Genomic DNA, 21895 nt, shown 5'->3' with positions numbered 1-21895 from the left:
AACATGCAGGAGGTCAAACTAAGTGATTGTGATAGTCCCTTCTGGCCGTAGTCTATGAATCTAGTCTATGAATCTAGCAGGCCTGCCTCACTCTTCTCCTCAGAGATGGTACACATTGTAATTGCTCCAGTTTTAAGTTACCACACAGTTCTTTCTAAATAAGCCTTTTTTTATTCTTAAGGTAAAAGCAATGCAGAGAAAACACTAAAAACAATGAAAAAACCTAAATATATGCTAATAAGCTTACTAGAGATCAACCCAACTGCAGCTTGGGCTCTAGCAGGAACAGTCCTTCAAAACTGACCCCACCCCAGTGCAAGAGTTTTCCTATGGTTTCAGGATTATTACACCCTTTGCTCTAAACAAGATCAACCGTTGACTCTTTGAAAAAAGCTTGAATAGGTCATCAGCCAGAAAATGTCTGTTTAAAATGCAACTTCAAAGAATTTTTGGGGACGATATGTGTGAACTGGATTTCTGAGGAAATACTGGGGAGTGAGGGGAATGCAAATGATCTACCTAGAAGCCATCCTTTTGAAGTCCCTATATCTCCCAGAGATTGTATTAATCCTGCCTTCCTTTTACAGAAGTTCTATATAACCCCACAATAGTATTGTCATAAATATAAAGGGAAGGGTAAACCCCTTTGAAATCCCTCCTGGCCAGGGGAAAACTCCTCTCACCTGTAAAGGGTTAAGAAGCTAAAGGTAACCTCGCTGGCACCTGACCAAAATGACCAATGAGGAGACAAGATACTTTCAAAAGCTGGGAGGAGGGAGAGAAACAAAGGGTCTGTGTGTCTGTCTTTATGCTGTCTTTGCCGGGGATAGACCAGGAATGGAGGCTTAGAACTTTTAGAGTAACAGCCGTGTTAGTCTGTATTCGCAAAAAGAAAAGGAGTACTTGTGGCACCTTAGAGACTAACCAATTTATTTGAGCATGAGCTTTCGTGAGCTAGAGCTCACTTCATCGGATGCATACCGTGGAAACTGCAGAAGACATTATATACACACACAGAGACCATGAAACAATACATCCTCCCGCCCCACTGTCCTGCTGGTAATAGCTTATCTAAAGTGATCATCAAGTTGGGCCATTTCCAGCACAAATCCAGGTTTTCTCACTCTCCGCCCCCCCCCCCCCCCACACACACACAAACTCACTCTCCTGCTGGTAATAGCCCATCCAAAGTGACCACTCTCTTCACAATGTGCATGATAATCAAGGTGGGTCATTTCCAGCACAAATGCAGGCTTTCTCACCCCCCCGCCCCCCGGAAACACACACACACAAACTCACTCTCCTGCTGGTAATAGCTCATCCAAACTGACCACTCTCCAAGTTTAAATCCAAGTTTAACCAGAACGTCTGGGGCGGGGGGGGATTGGAAAAAACAAGGGGAAATAGGCTACCTTGCATAATGACTTAGCCACTCCCAGTCTCTATTTAAGCCTAAATTAATAGTATCCAATTTGCAAATGAATTCCAATTCAGCAGTTTCTCACTGGAGTCTGGATTTGAAGTTTTTTTGTTGTAAGATAGCGACCTTCATGTCTGTGATTGCGTGACCAGAGAGATTGAAGTGTTCTCCGACTGGTTTATGAATGTTATAATTCTTGACATCTGATTTGTGTCCATTTATTCTTTTATGTAGAGACTGTCCAGTTTGCCCAATGTACATGGCAGAGGGGCATTGCTGGCACATGATGGCATATATCACATTGGTGGATGTGCAGGTAACTACCATCCTGATTTTAAAGAGGTGATTTCTTTACTTGTATTTACTTCTATTTCTATTAAAAGTTTTCTTGTAAGAAAACTGAATGCTTTTTCATTGTTCTCAGATCCAAGGATTTGGGTCTGTGGTCACCTATGCAAATTGGTGAGGCTTTTTATCCAACATTTCCCAGAAAAGGGAGGGGTGCAAGTGTTGGGAGGATTGTTCATTGTTCTTAAGATCCAAGGGTCTGGGTCTGTAGTCACCTAGGCAAATTGGTGAGGCTTTTTACCAAACCTTGTCCAGGAAGTGGGGTGCAAGGTTTTGGGAAGTATCTTGGGGGGAAAGACGTTTCCAAACAGCTCTTCCCCAGTAACCAGTATTTGTTTGGTGGTGGTAGTGGCCAATCTAAGGACAAAGGGTGGAATATTTTGTACCTTGGGGAAGTTTTGACCTAAGTTGGTAAAGGTAAGCTTAGGAGGTTTTTCATGCAGGTCCCCACATCTGTACCCTAGAGTTCAGAGTGGGGGAGGAACCTTGACAAGTATACAAACACTTGTGTTTTCGATACAATGGACTTGCCAAATGTTTAAAAGTTAATTCAGTAAGGTTTGTCTTGGATATTGTCATATCTGTCACTATTTAAATCAATGGAACACTCCCCTGAAATACTGTGTTCGGTTCAATTCACCCCTTCTCAAAGTAAATGTATCAGAAATAAAGAGAGTCAGAGATAAGTGATGAGCATTATTAGGGGTCTGGATAAACCTTCATATGGAGAGAGATTGAAAAGATTGTTACTGTATATGGTAGAGAGGAAATGAATAAGGGGAAATGTGATAAAAGTATACAAAATAAGGAATTGCATAGAGAAGATAATCAGGCACTCCTATATGTGCTGTTTCATAGTGAAAGAACCAGGTGACCAGCAATGAAATTGAAAGGGAGTAATTTTTAAATTAATAAAAGGATTTATTTTTTTTTACATAAAGTACTGTCAGCTTGTGGAACTCATTGGCACAAACTATCATTGAAGCCAAGTGTATAACGGGATTCAAAAAAAGGATTAGACATTTATATTGATAACAAGAACATCCTGAATTATGTTCATAAGGATTTCCGGAAAAAAAAAAAAAGTTTGGAAGGGATATAAACCCTCATACTTCTGGGAGCCAACTACAGATTGATGGGAGTTAGGAAGAAAATTTTCTTGAAGGCAGTTTATCTCATAACTGCCGACTGCAGGGTTTCTGAACCGTCTTCTGAGGCACTGGGTAATAGTTACTGTCAGAAACTAGATACTGGACTACGTGAACCACTGCTCTGTTATGCTATGTCCAATCCTATGTTACCATTATCAAGTGGTCTAGTTTTTCTCTGAAAAATCTTTATATTTTGCAAATACCCTGCCACTTCTCCCCAATATTTCTCCATAAAAAGACAGTTTAAAAAGATGTTCTTGCGTTGTACATGTTACGAGATGGGAATATGTGGGCATTTTCACAAGGCAGTTAACTTTAGGAACAATAAATAATAACAGTAAAGAAACCAAACAGAAAATGGTTTCTGAAACTTCCTCCAGAGTTGTTCAATAGAACTGATTCCTCCATTGCAAAGTTCAGCAGGAATGCAGTGAGTTCTGGCTAAACTTTGCCATGGGGGAGTCTATCCCCTTGAACAACTCTAGAGGAAGTTTCAGAAACCCTTATCTCTTTGGTTTTATTAGTACATACATCAAAAAGTTTGATTGCCTGGGCCAAATACCTCCCCACAACACCTCCATTTTAGTCTTACATTCTCCTCCTGTCCTGGGGGTTATAGTACATGCACAGTTCCTATTAAAATGAATAGAAGAGACATGGCTGAATTGCTGAACAGAGCAATGAGACTGTGCCCTGAGGCATTCCTTGTACACTAATCATAGAGCTCGTTAGTTTCCAGGAATAACTATTTGGGAGACCTGCCTGTGGAAAGTGACATTGATTGTTAAATAATTCAGAAGAAATCCCCAGAAAGTGGTATATTGGGAGAAGGGGAAGGGCTTTGAAGTCTATATTCAAGAAAAAAAAGGAAGGAAATAGGCAATCCAAACAGCTGAGATGTCTCTAGTGAACTCTAAGGGTGAGAGAGATGCTTTATTCTACATAGATCACTTACTGCCCTTACAAAACCCTTTAATCCTACATTTGAAGGTCTTATTGCTGCAATCAAGCCTCTACTCTGGCACCGTGCAGTGCCACACTCCAACAATGTTAGCTCCAGGTGAAAATTTTCAAAATTTGAGGCCTCTGGTTTTGGATGTCTCTGTTTTGGGGTGCCCACCTTCAGTCAGATTTTCATAGGTGCTGATCCCCCTCAACTCCAGCTGAAATAAATGTTCCTTCATTTTTGGGAGCTGGGCCTCGTAGTCTGCCTACAGGGTGGTGAAGGGTCCACTTGAGATGGTCATTTAGAGAGGGCATTGAGGGACTTTGTGTCTCGTAGCCTGGCAGTCAAGGAGTCCTGGAGAATGCGAGGTAACTGGCGATAAGAAAGTTGCAGGTCCTGAGCTTAAATAAATTGCCAATATAATGGTGAAAAGGGATCCATCTATTGTAGTCTGGTCATCAGGTTTATTAGAAAGATCTTACCTGTAAAATGCCACGTGTTGTTCTGACTAACCAACAAATTCAAGTGCTCTTATAGTATGCTATGTCTCTTCACATGATCAACAGCCAGCTACCTCCAACAGATCTTGTAGGCCTTGCAACATGCAGTACTAACATTGTCAAATCTATTTAGAACTCATCCTTGTCAACTTGGTAGTCTTAGCCTATGCACAACATGCCTCAGGTGGCTCGTGACCAAGGTTAATCACTGAATTTTGTCAGCTGGTTGGACCATTAGCTTCCCCAGCCCGGGCCAAATACTGACGGGGAGTGCAACATGAATGCTGATCCATGCTCCCCACCCCCGGGTCACTTGATAATCATTGAATTATGCTGGAAGACTCTATCTTGTCTTGTAATGATAGCCTTGAAAATGTAAATCAGTGCAGACTGATCACTGAAAACATCTTGGGGATTCTTTCTAAAGTTTACAGGTTCTTCATACTCCCCTTACAAGCCGTCCAGGGCTGTGCTTTGGGATCCAGAACAACCATAAACCTTTTTTTTGGGGGGGGGTGGGGAGGGGGGAGAGACCCCAGATCAGTTCAGAGCTTTAGATTTCAGTGCTGCTGAGGCTACTGCTGTTAGTTGTAGCACTGCCTCAAACTCCTTACTGAGCAGTCGATGTGACCACTGGCTATAGGAGGGGCAGCTCATTAGTGTGAGAGGTAGCATGGCCTAGTATGTAAACAATGGACAAAGCAAGGTACTAATCCCATCTCAGAAATGGACTCCCTGTGGGGCCTTTGTCAAGTCACATAGGCCAAAACTTTTAAATCTGGCTGCCTAAAGGTAAGCATCTAAGCCCAGAGGTGCTGAGCATTCACGGGTCCCATTGATTACAGTGGGAACTACAGCTGCTTGACACTTCTGAAGATCAAGCCAGTTTTATTTAAGAAGCTAAATATGGATTAAGGTTACTCCCTTGATACATCTAAGATTGAAAATATTGGCCTTAATCTCCCTGGGTATGTCTACACTGCAGCACAGTTGTGGCAGGCCTGGGTCAGCTGACGCTGGTTCCTGGGGCCTGGGCTTCAGGGCTAAAAATTTTAATGTAGACATTTGGGCTCAGGCTGGAGCCCAGGCTCTGAAACCTGCAAGCCCAAACACCTACACTGCTAACTTTAGACCTGCAGTCTGAACCCTGCAAGCCTCAGTCAATTGACCCTTGCTCTGACACTCGCTGCAGTGGAGTTTTTATTGCAGTGTAGACATACTCTCTGTGTCTCAGTTCTCACTGAAGTGGAGATAATAATACTTACCTACCCCGCAGAGGTTTATTGACAGATTTAGTAATTTATGTTTGTAATGTTCTGAACAGTACTAGTGCTTAAGTTCTACAACTCACCAAGAGTGGGGACCTATAACTGTCCCTAGAATCAGTTTTATTTGGAAAATTGTCCCTTGCCAAACTTCTCTATAATATAGAGACAGACTCCAGTATAAACAAGGGGGAGAAATTATAAAACCCTTACTCACCAGGCATAGAATATTGAACCACATGAGTCGTCCCACTGACTTTATTGAAACTACTCACGGAATATGATAGTATTCAACATGGAGAAGGGAATCAGAATCTAACCCTAGTGGAAATATAGGTCCCCAATTCAACTCCTCTTAAAGTCATTGGTAGTCTTTCCATTGACTTCAGCTGGGATTGGATCAAGCCTGTAAATCTATATCTAAAGACAAATTTTAATTTTCATACACTTTTAGAAGCTTTTTAGTACCCCATTTTTAAATATCTATTTAGTGTGGTTAGCATGTATAGCGGACGGGTCACTGGTGTCTGAGCACATGGCATCTGTATGTCCTTATTGGCATTCGTAGAATCAGAAAGGATTTTTCAACGCCATAAAAGTTATTGTGCCGTCTGATTGAGTTTAGCATCTGAAGTATTTGGCATATTTGTGCCACTCAAATGATGAGCCAGACACACCGCAAGATATGAAAACACTAACGCAATGGTTTCCTTGGCCTTGGTACAGTTAATATGCTCAGCACCTCCGCATGGAAGTGTTTTAACTGTAAGGCAATAAATTTAGAAAGAAGAAATTTAATGAATTGCGTTGGCTAGAATTGTGAAGCATGCAGTAATTCCATCATCTGGGGAATTCTTACAAAGGGTCAGACCTTGTAGCTTACCAGAGCTTCAGACTATCTTAACACATGGTGATGTTTCTAACAACAGAAAATCCTTAGAACTGACTCATTAATATGCATGCAAATATTCAATAGAACCTTCATCCAGTAGTGCTTTCTCCTTAAAATATAAACAGTTTGCAGTTACAAGGTGAGCAGTTTAAAAACCAAAACACATGAACATTTATAATAAAGATCTATTGTATCTGAAAATAATTGGGATGGATAGTGCTAGTGAAAAAAGGGCTGCTTGGTTTGTATATATTTTCATACCTATCCAATTGTAGTTTGCTTACATTCAGGTCAGAGACTATTTATGTCGCCTATTGATACAGCCCCATTTAGTCAGATTTGAGAAGAAGCTCCTTTATCAATTTTTAAGACTGTGTTGTGAAATACTGTGTTAAGTTTTATTAGGCCATTTGTGTAACTTGCTATAATTAGATGACAACTTGGCAAAAATCAGCCAGCATGAAAAAAAAACCTACTCCTCTAAAAGTGAATTTCATTACCTTAACTTTTTCAGTATATTATATGGCAGAACTTACTAGTAGCCTGTTGAGATCTGCTCATCTCTAATTTAAATAAGGGTCTGGTTCACCCTGGCACAGTTTGTGATTTATAACTTGACATTGTCAGTGGTGTTGTAAGCATGTAAATGAGCACAGAACTTGACCCATTGTCTCAGAGCTTTCTAGGTTATTAACATAAGATTCCTTGTTAATATATATCACTTTTTGTTTTCACTTACTTTAGCATGTAGCAAATATTTTCTTGGTCTTACAGTGGCCATATTCCACATATGTCATGCATATTCCTTTTGGTAACACTGCAGTAAACAGCATATTTCTTTGCTAACACTGCAGTAGACAGCAAAAAGATTTTTTAATGACCCATGAATGCTATTCTCGGGTTTTAAAAATATCTGCCTGTATTTTTGCTGTGTAACTTAGAATTTTCTATAATGTATAAGACCTTTATCCTACAAAGATTTAAGCACATGCTTAATTTTAAGTATGAGTAATCTGATTAAATTCAGTTGAACTATTCAAGTACTCAATGTTAAGCACAAGTTTAAATATTTGTAGGATCAGGACCTAAAGGCTTAATCAAGTAGCTAAGAGCCTGATCCTGGAAACGTGCAATTATGTGTGTGAAGTTATTTTAAATTAATTGAAAATCCCTAATATGGTCTTTTGAGGTTGTCATCGTGTACTTCATACAAAGGAGGCAACTGGATTCTTAATAAAATCCAGATTATTTTATTTATTTTAGAAAAACAACAAAGAACAAATAAACACAACTAAACAAAAACAAATAGAAAGTAAAAACAGTACACTTTTGTTGTTGATAATCTAGAGGTATTTTATAGCAAGAGCTCTGTAATCTGGTAATTTTAGAGCCTGTAAGCAGCATCAACCAGAGCTATCTTCCCTGTGACTGATTATAGCTAAACTTTCAGTTTCTCTTCCCCCACAGTGCCCTTTCCTGGGATACCTTCATAGGAAAACTGGCCCTTTAAACCTGGGATAACCTGCTACCTGCAGTCCACAGAGAGCCATTTTGGACTCCATTAGTGGTTCAGGTTGCAACTCCTTTTCTCTCCAACTAGTAAATCCTTTGGCTTGTTTTTTTGTTTTCTATTGGATTTTACATTTAATTTTATCTCATCATAGCTGCTTGGATGTTTTGTGGATGAGGGAGTGTTTTCTTAAAGAATTTTTGGTAAATGATTGTGTATAGGAAAAGTTTCAAAATCAAATGAGGGAAAAGAAACCTTTTAATATGTGGAGAGCACAGAGTATGTCATGGACCATTCTTCTTCTGAGAGTGGGTAGATGGTTTCCCTTTTTAGGAGGTATGTAGTTTACTATTGGTTTAGGTTGAATCTAGGCATGTGTGTCTACAGCCTTAATCCAGCATTAGGATCCTCTTATGGGTATTCCTGTACCCATAGGCAGTTGACTCTGTACAAGTTTAAGATGAGGGCCTAAAATACATCTGCCCTAGATAAGTTATTTGGAAAATTTTGCAGTAAAGTTTATAGTATGACTGCAGGTTATTTCTGAGTAAGCTGTTTGCCTGTTTTACAAAAGGAGTGGAATTAATAAACTGTGTTTAGTATAATCCCTTCTTTGTCCTTGATAATATTCCTTTATATTTACTCTTTTAAACTAATAGAGTTTTTCAGACTGATTGCTATTTTAATTGCTCACTTGTGTCTTGATTTGGCAGAATCTGTTTTGTTGTCCAAATTCTGTTTGATTGGTTTAGTTTGTTTGTTTTTAAAGGGTTTTAACTGCAAGTATATTATAATAACCTACAATACAGGGAAGTCTCAAGGAAGTTAAAAATAAAACCAACAGCATAGTTAGTAACAAAATTAACATGTGAATTATCCCTTTCTGTTGTAAATATATTGAGGAACCAATTGTGAATTCTCTGATTAGTAGCAAGAGACGTGCATGTTTAATAAATGACAGCAGTCTTTAGTAAGCTCCGAGCAGACAAAGGCTACCAAAAAGAATATTTTTTGAGAGAGAAATTTGATATAATTTTCTAATGTCAAAGTCTGATGAAGAGCAAACACTAACGACATGTGATTTATAAAGGATGGTTGAAGTAGAATAGAAGGGTTCCATTAGCCTGGGGCACGCCTCGGACAAAATCCATATCTCATTCCTTTTATTAAACTACTAAGTGTATAAAGAATTACTTTAGCTGTACATATGCTTTGTAATTAGGATCTCTTACAAAAGTGCCCCTGTGTGCTGTCTGGTGTCTGACAGTAATGCTGTCACAGAGGCTGTGTTCCGTAATGATCCAGTTGATAGGCTTTGGAGTCTGCTCTGGTAGCGTCCAGAGTGGGAGGGGGCCTTGTGAGACCCAGGGTCAATTCTCTGCTCTCCCAAATGGTTCCTGTATGATGTTGTGAGAAGTTTCTAGGCCTAGATGATCCTTAAATGATTTCAATGGACGTTAGGAGCATAAGTACCTTGAGGAGCATGTCCTCTGTTCTCCAGCTCCCCATCAGTAAAATGGGGACAATAGTACTTTCCTACCTCACGGGGGTATTGTGAGGGTAAATATGTAAAAGACTGTGAGGTGCTCAGATACTGTGGTAATGGGGGCCATATAAGTAGGTAAATATATTTAATAATTTTGCTCTTGGAAGTGGCGTCCCGGGCCGTGTTGCTCTTGTGGAGCTGTTCAAGTAAGGCTTGCGGCAGAGGCTCTGAATAGAATGTGCACTGTATCTGATGCTATGTGTACACTGCAGTTAAACAGCTGTGGCCGGCCTGTGTCAGCTGACTTGGGCTTGCGGGGCTTGGGCTGTGGGTAGGGTTGCCAGGCACCATTAAAAGTGCAGTCGGCGGTGCAGTGGGGGCCCAAGGCTAAGGCAGGCTTCCTGTCTGCCCTAGGTCTGCACAGCTCCTGGAAGCGTCTGCCAGGTCCCTGCAGCCCCTAAGCGCATGGACGGCTAGGGAGGCTCCGCGTGCTGCCCTTGTGCCCATAGGCGCTGCCCCCGCAGCTCCCATTGGTCTCAGTTCCCCACACTCCAACCCACTGCCCCAGGCCGGAGCCCCCTCCCGCAGGCCGAGTCCCCTCCTCACCCAAAACCCACCATCCCCAGCCCCACCCCAGAGCCTGCACCCCCAGCCGGAGTCCTCACCGCCCCCCCCCGCAGACCAACCCCCTTCCCGGAGCCCTCTCCTGCACCCTGAACCCCTCATTTCTGGCCCCACCCAGAGCCCGCACCCCCAGCCCAGAGCCCATACTTCCTGCAATCCAACCCCCTTCCCCAGCCTGGAGCCCTCTCCTGCACCCCAAACCCCTCATCCCCGACCCTACCCCAGAGCCCGCATCCCCAGCCGGAGCCCTCACCCCCCTCCTGTACCCCTGCCCAGTGAAAGTGAGAGAGGGTGGGGGAGAGTGAGGGATGGAGGGAGGGGGGATGGAGCGAGTGGGCGCGGAGCCTTGTGGAAGGGGCAGGGCAAGCGTGTTCAGTTTTGTGCCATTAGAAAGTTGGCAACCCTAGCTGTGGGGCTGTAAAATTTCATTGTAGACAGGGTCCCAGAGTCCAGGCTCCAGCCTAAGCCTAACATGTACACCTCAGTTTTACAGCCCAAGCTCCCAAGTCAGCTGACATGGGCCAGCTGAGGGTGTTTAATTGTAGTTTAGTCGTACTCTAAGGCACTAGAGTTACTGCCCTGTGTGGATTTTTCATTGTGAGCGGCTAGTCTTGTAGTGTAGCAGCTGTGAATGGTGTATATAATTGGAAAGAGGTCAAAAGAGAAGAAGGGTGGTTTAGTAGTAAAGGCACAGGATTGGAACTCAGGAGAGCTGAGTTCAACTCCTGGCTCTGCCAAAGACTTCCTGTGTCACCCAAGGCAAGTCATTTAATCGTTGTGCCTTGTTTCCCCATCTGTGAAGTGGGGATCATAGTATTTTCCCACCTCAGAATGGCATTTGAGAGGATAAATTCACTGATGTTGGTGAAGCCCTCAGATACTAGTAATGGCCCTCATGTAAATGCCCAGGCAGATTTTACTCTTTCACTTTTTCACTTTTCTGAGAGAGGCCGTGGCAGAGCCACCGCAGAAATCCAGGCTTTTAATCATGTGGTTAAGTGCTGGCCTAGACGTTTAAGCACATGTTAGTGATTTCCTGAATTAGGGCCTGGTGACGCAGACTAAAGATTAATCTTTGCTGCAAAAAAAGGCGTGTTTCTTTTCACAGTAAGATAGCTAACTCAATGTAAAATCCTAAAGGAGACAAGTGGTTTTTACCTTGACGTAGCTGTTCAAGGTCAACCTATTATCCCACCTGGGATTTACGTTGACTAGCTAGATCAAGCTAAAAACTATCTGAGCCTTGTCTTCACTAGGATTTTACACTGTTAGCTATCTTGATGTAAAAATGCATCTTTTATTTCAATTAAGACATAACCTAAATAATTGAAGCCCTGATTTAGCAAACCACTTAAGAATGTGCTTAATTTAAGCTTCTGCTTAAGTCTATACCAGTTCAGCAAAGCACTTCTGTATATAATTAAGTAAAATTGAGATCTGTGGGACTTAAGCATGTGCCTTAACCTCACTTTACCCATCTTTAAAATGGGTATAATACTAACCTACCTCTCAAAGGGTGTTGTGACAACTAATGTTCAGAAATTGCTTGGTGAACTTTTGATTGAAAGTGCTACATGAGTAACCAAGTCTTATTTTAATCTGATCAAATTCTTTCATGATATCACTTCCCTTTCAAACAGTATGCTGCATGACTCTCTGCTTTTGAACACAGGCTGCTCTAAGTGACTATTAGTGAGGATTATTGAAAGACTTTTTTTTCTCATTTTCTTTCTACATTTATAATTGCTGGTTTGAGGGCACATCTACTGTTTTAGCCTAGCTCTTGTAATAAATTAAGTCAGAGACAGCTTTACAGATATTGCTTAGATTAGAGAAGACCATTGGGCAAAAACGTTAGTCCTTTTTTTGGATCATTAGCATCATTATATAAAAATGCACCTGAATTATATTGTGACGTAGATGCACTGCACTGATGACTGTTAGATTTATGTATTTTTTACAGTACTGTGAGACTTCAGTTAAGAGACAAGGGTATTATGGAATCTCATGAGAAGAGAAGGTCTAACATTGTTTCAAGAAAACCCCTTCAAGCCATGGACCTAGTGTAAGCCTGAAAGGGAGAAGTGGGCATTGTAACATTCTGTACCTCAAAGTAGTACCTTGGGACCCCCATATTTACCACTTTGATATGATTATGATATGTTTTGAACAAAGAATGCCTTGTGAGGTATCGTTTGGTAAATCTTGATTTGTTGAACAATAATAATCTGTTGGATTGTATGTGCTATCATTGCATGTGAAGTTATGAAGCATTGTTATATGTGTCGCTGAAATATGTTGAGGTTGGGAGATTCCCACAGCCAACCTTTCAATTGCAACAAAGGACCAGCCAGAGATGCGTTGATGGCCCATCAGAGGGAATCCACTCTCCCAACAGCCATCCCTGAGACTTGTCAGAGGGAGCGCCTAGGCAATGGAGACTGCCTGACCAATGGGAGCTGCCTGATCCCCACATCAAAGCAAAGATCTTTCCAGCAAGCTGGAAGAAAATATAAAAGAGGAAGTGACATCGTCACTTGGCCTTTCTCCTCCCCCAACTTAACACCTGGAAGAATGTCTGGAGGAGAAAAACTTTGAAATGGGGAAGGATGGTCCCAGGCTGGACAGGGAGTTGTCCTGAGGAATTGTAAGCTGCTTACCATCTGCCAGGGTGAGAAAAGCTGTTCAATTCAACTATTGCTTAGACAAAAAGTTTAGGATTTAGAAAGTGTTTACTTTTTATTTTCTTTAAGTAACTATCGCTGACCTTTATGCCTACCACTTATAATCACTTAAAATCTCTCTTTCTGTAGTTAATCAATCTGGTTTATATTTTGCCTAAAATGGTGTGTTTTGGTTGAAGTCCTTGGGAAATCTCAGCTCAGGTTTACAAGGGCTGTTGCATGTACACTACCCTGTCGTCAGAGTGGCAAACTAGTAATACTGTAATAAAACTACTAGTGGATTTACGCTGGCCAGGCTTCTGACCAGTGCAAGACAGGTACAGTTCTGGGATGCAAGGCTGGGGAGCTGGGGGGAATTGGCTGGAGCCTCTCTCTTGTTGGTTCATGAGTGACTGGAAAGTCATTCATGTAACTCGGTTGGGTGTGTCCCTGCCTGTGGATGTTTGTGTAATTCCAGTGCTTGCCAGAGGTTTGCAGCTTGACATTAATACACAGTGTGAGGGTTTGGTGGGACAGAGGGCTCAGCAATTCCACAGTCCAGGTTGCACCCTAGGAACGCCATCACAGGCAGTAATGCTCAGATGATGGAATGTATCAGTCCTTATCCCTCACAAAACGGTAACATTTTAATTCACTGTCTCTTTAGCGCCATGCCCTATGCTGCATTGCTCTTTTGCTTCCGAGATGTGACTAAGTACCTTTGTTCCTGACTGCTTAAAAACCCCATCAACGTGACTTCTCTTACTGCAGAAATACAATGAAAGTCTTAATAGTGGCACAATATATTCCACAGACCCCTGAGCCATTTTTACTGCTATGCTTCATGGAATCTTCACTAATTCGTGAATTTATGGCCATGTCAGCTTTTTCACTGGTCCACTACAAAATATTGTATATTAAATCTATAATTTCACATCATGAAAAAGTGAAACAAAACTAATATCATGAATCTCACAAACTAGTGAAGATTACATGTCCTACTGTGTTTGGATTCATATTTCAGGCATCTCTGTCTGTCTCCATTGTACTTACCTTTCTCAGAGCAAGCATGAGTAATTTTAGTAAAGCACACTCTAAACTGCATGCTTCAGACTGGCAGTCAGATATGCTTGTTTTGATGTATTAATAAAATACATCCAATCTCTGTTATTTAAAGAACAAATGCCTTCTTTTAGTCCCATTCCTATCCCTCATCTCTGTGTGTTGCTTTCCTATTCCCCTGACTCTAAAGAAATAATCTTTAAAGCAACCTTGCAGAATTAATATGAAAATTTACTAGCCCAGGCACAAAAACTATTCACCTGTTCTTTACCATGACAATTGTTTCCATTATCAGTGTATATTTTCCACACACTTTAAACCTTGGCTGAGTGGGGATTTGAAAATGTTGCCATTCTGCTCTAAAGTCTGAAGATAGATGGTTAATAGTATGAGGGAGTTCATGTGCCAGGGTGGAAATACAAGAGAAGTAGCTGATAGGGCATGTGTCTGAACAGGCTCTGAGACAGTATGGCTATGGGGAGGATGGGCCAGGGCTCTGAGGTGGCACCAAGTATCCTCTCTTTCAGGTGCTTGGCTGGCTCAGGGTCTAACTGATTGCCATAGCTGGGGTCAGGAAGAAATTTGCTCCCAGGTCAGACTGGCAATGACCTTGCAGGTTTTTCACCTTCTTCTGCAGTATGTGGGTGCAGGCCACCTGTCAGTATTATCTGGGTGTCTCTCACTTAACCATTTCCCTGCCATTGCAGGGTGCTCGATCATTGGTGCCCCTCGATCCCTCCTATTCTCTGCATGTCACACATAATCGCTTACTCTCCTTAGGGCTATAATACTTTTGGTCTCATTTCTGTTATTGGGTTTAGTGTGCAGGGGCTGGGAGAGGTGTTGGTGTCCTGTGATATACAGGAGGTCAGACTAGAGGATCTGGTGGTCCCTTCTAGCCTTAAACTCTGACTCTATGATAACCAGAGTTGTTATAACAACAGTTTTGGAAAGGTTTAAATGTTAGGCTTCAGGGCTTAAGCCAGTCTTTAACTAATACAGATGAGGATGAGACATAATGTGGTGGGGTAGATTATCCGACAACTCCCTCCTGCAGAATTCTTATATCTTCCTCTGAAATTTCTAGTGCTGGTCAGTGCTGAAGACAGGAAATGGGACTAGATGGACTTTGAGTCTGATCCAGTGTGGCAGTTCCTGTGTTCCTAGAGTCATAAAATATTTGGCCAATTTATATTTAAATGGGACGGGGTGCACGCACATATTATATAGATATAGATATCAATATCTATATCTAATCTATCTATATATATACACACACACACACACACACACGTATATAACCATACGTTGCTTTCAGTTTTTTAATCTAGTCACGTAACTTTCCAGATATCACATTCACTTACCTGTTGTGTATTTACTGATTGTTAGCCTTTGAACACCTAAAATCCACTACAGCAAGGCAAAGTCTTTATTGTATCAATTAGCTTTAGCCACCGTTCTATGCTTTAGGGGGGAAATCTTGCATAGTAGCTTTAAAAAATTAAGCAAATCATGTGTCGCCTTTAGGTATGGGTGGCCAGTTCAGTTAAAATGAGGACTGGTCTGTAACTTCACCCAAAACTAAATTTCAAGTTGAAATTTCAAAGAAAGTTTAACTTGGGGTGGGGGCGGTAAAAATCCACACCTCTGCACAGGGAAGGGAGCAAGGGGTAGAGAATGTACACATCAAAGGGGGGGATTAGAAGGTGAGAGGCTTGGGGGGGTGATATGAAACAGGGAAAGAAGCAAGAAAAGCAGAGAGAAGAAAGGGAAAGAAAACCATGTGGAAGAGGAGCAAGATAAAGGAACGTTGAAGAGCAGTGAACAGTATGGGAGTATATGAGTGAAAGGCAAAGAAAAGAAGAGGTAGGAGAGAGGATTAGCTTTAGCCACAATATATGTGAGCAAAGTCAGTATGGTCTTATGCTTAAGGACCAGGAGCCAGACCATGAGTGGTAATGATGCTGTGTAGAGTCCCTGAGTGTGACGTGTGTACGTTACTTGGGTACTCGTGCAAATTATGCCCACAATCCCTACCCAGAAGAGTTTACAGTCTAAATCGTATTCCATCTTGTGTTCCAATTCTGATGCTGTCACAGACTATGACCCTGGGAAAATGTTTAACACTTCTCCATGTCTCAGTTTCCTCATATGTAAAAATAAGGGTAATGATATTTAACTGCTTTGCAGTGGTGTGGTAAAACTAAATTCAATAAAGTTGGTGTGAGAGAACAGGTGGACCAACTTCTGTTGGTGGAAAGGATGAGCTTTTGAGCTTCACAGAGTTGTTCCTGAGGTCTGGGGAAGGTAACCAGAGTTTTCAAGCTAAATACAAGGTGAGACAGACTATTAAGCATGAGAGATTCACACATGTTGTAGGAGACTATTTAAAATAAGTGACAATTAACACCTTTGCAGTCGCAGGAAAAAGTAGTCCATGAGGTGCATTACAAATTGTCATAATGAGCCATAAAACCAATATTTCTGTTAAGTCTGTGGTTTATCATCTCCACGAAGTTATGAATGCAAGTTCCTAGACTTGTCTTGTGAAGGTATTGTTCAGGTTTTCTTTCAGGACAAGGACTGAGGTCAGATATGGAAAGATTGCTTTGTGAAAAGTGTTTGCCCTCCTGTGATAGGGGTATTTGTCTTTTATCATTTTTCTGTCAGAGTTCATTCAAGAGTGTAGTGCTTGTCTGGTTTCACCCACACTTAATTGTTATTGGGGCATGTGATGCACTGGATAAGGTACACCACATGTTGTGAAAGCATACATAGTACCCAAGGATCTTAGAAGGTGATTTGGGTGGTGGGGTGTTGATCATTGTAGTATTAGAGATATGTCTACAGGGTTTGCATCTGTTATGGCAGGATCTAGTGCACCTTTGAGTTGTTGTGTCCTGGTCTGTGGGGAGTTTGCTTGTGATCAGGAGGTTGGAGGGTTGTTTGCAGGCCAGAAGAGAGGGTTCAGGAAAGATTTCTTTCAGGATGTGGTCCCCATTGAACATGGCTTGTAATTGTTTAGTGATACCCAGGTCTGGTGTAACCACTAGACGAACTAGGCGGCTGTGTAGGGTGCCAAGATTTGGAGGCGCCAAAGAGTGGTGCCCTCCAATTTTTTTTTACAGTATTGCTTAGGGGTAGGTACCTGTCAGTCTCCAGCGCTTGAGCCGCACCAGGGCCAGCAGCCTCTTCACCTTGGAGTCTTCCCCACTTGCCCGGGGGCCACTCCTCCTCTCAGCTCCCCAGCCACTGCCGCCGTGGAGGACGCAGGCAGGGGGCGCCGCCACAGAGGAGAGGCAAGGGGCCAGGCTCTGCTGGGGCCCTGCACCTGCCAGCCGAGAGCAGCAGGAACCAGGCACCACTTGGGGGGAGCTGGGCGGCCTGAGCCGAGGGTGGCGGCAGCCTGCGCAGCAGCAGGGGCAGTTGGGGAGCGTAGGTGCCCTGGGCTCAGGCCGTCTGGCTGCCCCCGAGCAGCGGCTGGTTCCTGCTGCTCTCGGCTGGCAAATGCGGGGCCCCAACCGAGCCTGGCCCCTTGCGTCTCCTCCACAGCGGTGACCCCTGCCCGCATCGTTCTGGGTGGCCGCGGCAGCAGCGGCCAGGGAGCCTGAGAGGAGGAGTCTCTGCCCGAGCGCTGGAGACTGACAGGTACCTGCCCCATCCCGGCACCACCTGCCCCACCAGCCTCAGTGCCCTGCCCCATACTGTCAGCCGCCCCAAGCTCACTATGACACCAGCACCGCTTGGCAAAGGGCCCCCTGATCTTCACAAACAGCTGTCACTGCAGGCCTGACAAACTCACAACACCCCACACATGTCTTATAGGGCACTTACCCACAAAGAAGAACGTGGAAGAGATCTACACAAGGCTAGTAACTTGTCAAGAGTGAGAATCTTTGTGAAATGTGTGCATGGGTAATATTGAAGGAATAATGTATTTACCTTAAAAGTCTGCTTTACAGACTTGGAGTAGAAATTAGTCAGCAGGGAATAATGGCCCTTTGGGGCAAGGGGGATTTGTCACCCTGCCTAACCTGGCTGGTGATGCAATGCAAGGCTCAATTGTTTAGCTTTGCACAATAGTAAGACTTTGAATAGGACACCATCAGAGGCAATGGCAAACAATTGAAATGCCTTAAAGGTAAAAAAGAAACATTCTAACAGCCGTTACCCATTCTGACAGGCTGTTTATAATGCTAAGTTTTCTAGTTTTTGGAGGTTGTCGGGAGGGAGGGAGAGAGGGGACGCAAGGTGGAAGTTTCATCTAGGGCGCAAAATATCCTTGCACCGGTCCTGGTGATACCTATATAAGTTCCAGAGTGGGGTGGTAGGTGACAACTAGGGGTGTGCAGTCAATGAGGGGTTTTTTTACCTGTGTCAAGGTTCCTCCCCCACTCTGAACTCTAGGGTACAGATGTGGGGACCTGCATGAAAAACCTCCTAAGCTTATCTTTACCAGCTTAGGTCAAAACTTCCCCAAGGTAACAAATATTACCCCCGTTATCCTTGGAATGGCCGCTACCACCACCAAACTAATACTGGTTACTGGGGAAGAGCTGTTTGGACGCGTCCTTCCCCCCAAAATACTTCCCAAAACCTTGCACCCCACTTCCTGGACAAGGTTTGGTAAAAAGCCTCACCAATTTGCCTAGGTGACTACAGACCCAGACCCTTGGATCTTAAGAACAATGAACAATCCTCCCAACACTTGCACTCCCCCTTTCCTGGGAAATGTTGGATAAAAAGCCTCACCAATTTGCATAGGTGACCACAGACCCAAACCCTTGGATCTGAGAACAATGAAAAAGCATTCAGTGTTTTACAAGAAGACTTTTAATAAAAAATAGAAGTAAATAGAAATAAAGAAATCCCCCCTGTAAAATCAGGATGGTATATATCTTACAGGGTAATTAGATTAAAAAACATAGAGAACCCCTCTAGGCAAAACCTTAAGTTACAAAAAAGATACACAGACAGAAATAGTTATTCTATTCAGCACAATTCTTTTCTCAGCCATTTAAAGAAATCATAATCTAACACATACCTAGCTAGATTACTTACTAAAAGTTCTAAGACTCCATTCCTGTTCTGTCCCCGGCCAAGACGACTACAGACAGACACACAAACCCTTTGTTTCTCTCCCTCCTCCCAGCTTTTGAAAGTATCTTGTCTCCTCATTGGTCATTTTGGTCAGGTGCCAGCGAGGTTACCTTTAGCTTCTTAACCCTTTACAGGTGAGAGGAGCTTTCCCCTGGCCAGGAGGGATTTCAAAGGGGTTTACCCTTCCCTTTATATTTATGACACGCCCCCCAAATCTCAGCTAGGGTGAAACACTGGCTGGGATTTCTTCCTGGAGCTCTAGGAAAACAGAGTTAATAAGACACATGCATCTCTAAATATACTACCAAGTACATAAAGACTAACAATATTTTCCACATCTCAAGGACGATTTTAACCAGTTGATTCTGGGAAACTTTCACGGGAGAGTGCATCAGCCACTTTGTTAGAAGCTCCTGAGATGTGTTGGATGTCGAAATCAAAATCTTGGAGAGCTAAACTCCACCGAAGAAGTTTTCTGTTAGTTTCTTTGACGGTGTGAAGCCACTTTAGTGCAGCATGGTCGGTTTGCAGGTGGAAACGCCGTCCCCAAACATATGGGCGTAGCTTTTCCAGAGCGTAGACAATGGCATAACATTCTTTTTCAGTGACTGACCAGTTGCTTTCCCTCTCAGACAGTTTTTTGCTGAGAAACACTACCGGGTGGAATTCTTGATCAGGTCCTTTCTGCATTAAAACTGCTCCCACACCACGCTCGGATGCATCTGTGGTTACTAGGAACGGTTTGTCAAAGTCTGGGGCCCTTAGTACAGGGTCAGACATGAGTGTCGCTTTAAGCTTGTTAAAGGCCTTCTGACACTTTCCGGTCCACTGAACAGCATTTGGCTGTTTCTTTTTGGTTAGGTCTGTCAGTGGGGCAGCGATTTGGCTGTAGTGCGGTACAAATCGTCTGTAATAACCGGCCAAGCCTAAGAAGGATTGAACCTGTTTCTTTGACTTTGGGACAGGCCACTTTTGGATAGCATCCACTTTGGCCTGTAGGGGGCTGATAGTTCCTTGACCCACCTGGTGTCCAAGGTAAGTCACTCTGTTTAGGCCTATTTGACACTTCTTAGCCTTAACAGTTAGTCCTGCCTCCCTTATGCGCTCAAGGACTTTTTGTAGATGTTCCAGGTGGTCTGCCCAGGAATCCGAAAATATGGCCACATCGTCAAGGTAGGCGACTGCATATTCTCCTAATCCCGCTAGGAGACCATCTACAAGTCTTTGGAAAGTGGCGGGTGCATTTCGCAGCCCGAAAGGGAGTACATTAAATTCATACAGCCCGAGATGTGTGATGAAGGCTGACCTTTCCTTGGCAGATTCATCTAGCGGTACCTGCCAGTACCCCTTGGTTAAGTCCAAGGTAGAGATGAACTGGGCCCGTCCCAGTTTCTCTAATAGTTCATCTGTGCGTGGCATGGGATAGTTGTCTGGGCGAGTTACAGCATTTAGCTTACGGTAGTCCACGCAAAAACGTATTTCCCCATCTGGTTTGGGAACTAGAACCACTGGAGATGCCCATGCACTTTCAGAGGGGCGGATTACACCCATCTGTAACATATCCTGGATCTCCCGTTCTATAGCAGTTTTAGCTTGAGGAGACACCCGGTAAGGTTGGACCCTAATTGGGTGAGCATTACCTGTGTCAATGGAGTGGTATGCCCGTTCAGTCAGTCCTGGGGTGGCTGAGAACGTTGGCGCGTAGCTAGTGCACAGCTCCTGGATCTGCTGTCGCTGCATACGCCCAAGGGTCATGGAGAGGTTCACCTCTTCCACACCACCAGCACATTTCCCTTCGTAGTAGACACCTTCAGGCCACTCAGCGTCGTCTCCTCCCTGGGCTGTAAACTGACAAACCTTTAATTCTCTGGAATAAAAGGGCTTTAGAGAATTAATATGGTACACCTTAGGCTTCCGGTTGGAGGTGGGGAATGCTATGAGATAATTAACAGCTCCCAGGCGCTCCTGGACCACGAATGGCCCTTCCCACGATGCTTCCATTTTATGGGCCTGGAGCGCCTTTAAGACCATGACCTGGTCTCCTACTTTGAAGGAACGCTCTCTGGCATGTTTATCATACCAGGCTTTTTGCTCTTTTTGAGCATCCTGTAAGTTTTCTCTAGCAAGGGCTAAAGAGGTTCGGAGGGTGTTTTGTAGGTTGGTTACAAAGTCCAGAATGTTAGTTCCTGGAGAAGGTGTAAATCCCTCCCATTGCTGCTTCACCAACTGCAATGGCCCCTTAACCTCACGGCCATATACAAGTTCAAATGGGGAAAACCCTAAACTGGGATGTGGTACAGCTCTGTAGGCAAAGAGCAACTGCTGCAATACTAGGTCCCAATCATTGGAGTGCTCATTTACGAATTTACGTATCATGGCCCCCAAAGTTCCATTAAACTTCTCCACCATGCCATTTGTTTGATGATGGTAAGGAGTGGCAACCAAGTGATTTACCCCATGAGCTTCCCAAAGGTTTTTCATAGTTCCTGCCAGGAAATTAGTCCCTGCATCTGTGAGGATGTCGGAGGGCCAACCTACCCTGGCAAAAATGTCTGCTAGTGCCTGGCACACACTTTTAGCCCTGGTGTTGCTTAGAGCTACTGCTTCCGGCCATCGGGTGGCAAAATCCATGAAAGTCAGTATGTACTGCTTTCCTCTGGGTGTCTTTTTCGGAAAAGGACCCAGAATATCCACAGCTACTCGCTGAAATGGAACTTCAATGATGGGGAGTGGCTGGAGAGGAGCTTTGACCTGGTCTTGGGGTTTTCCCACTCTTTGGCACACCTCACAAGACTGGACATAGGTAGAAACATCCTTGCCCATTCCCTCCCAGTGGAATGACCCCCCCAAACGGTCTTTGGTCCTGTTCACCCCAGCATGGCCACTAGGGTGATCATGGGCTAAGCTCAAGAGCTTGGCCCGGTATTT

The sequence above is a fragment of the Lepidochelys olivacea genome, assembly GCF_965140295.1.
Source record: "Lepidochelys olivacea isolate rLepOli2 genome assembly, chromosome: 2".
NCBI classification, from domain to species: domain Eukaryota; kingdom Metazoa; phylum Chordata; order Testudines; family Cheloniidae; genus Lepidochelys; species Lepidochelys olivacea.
This window is presented reverse-complemented; position numbering follows the sequence as displayed.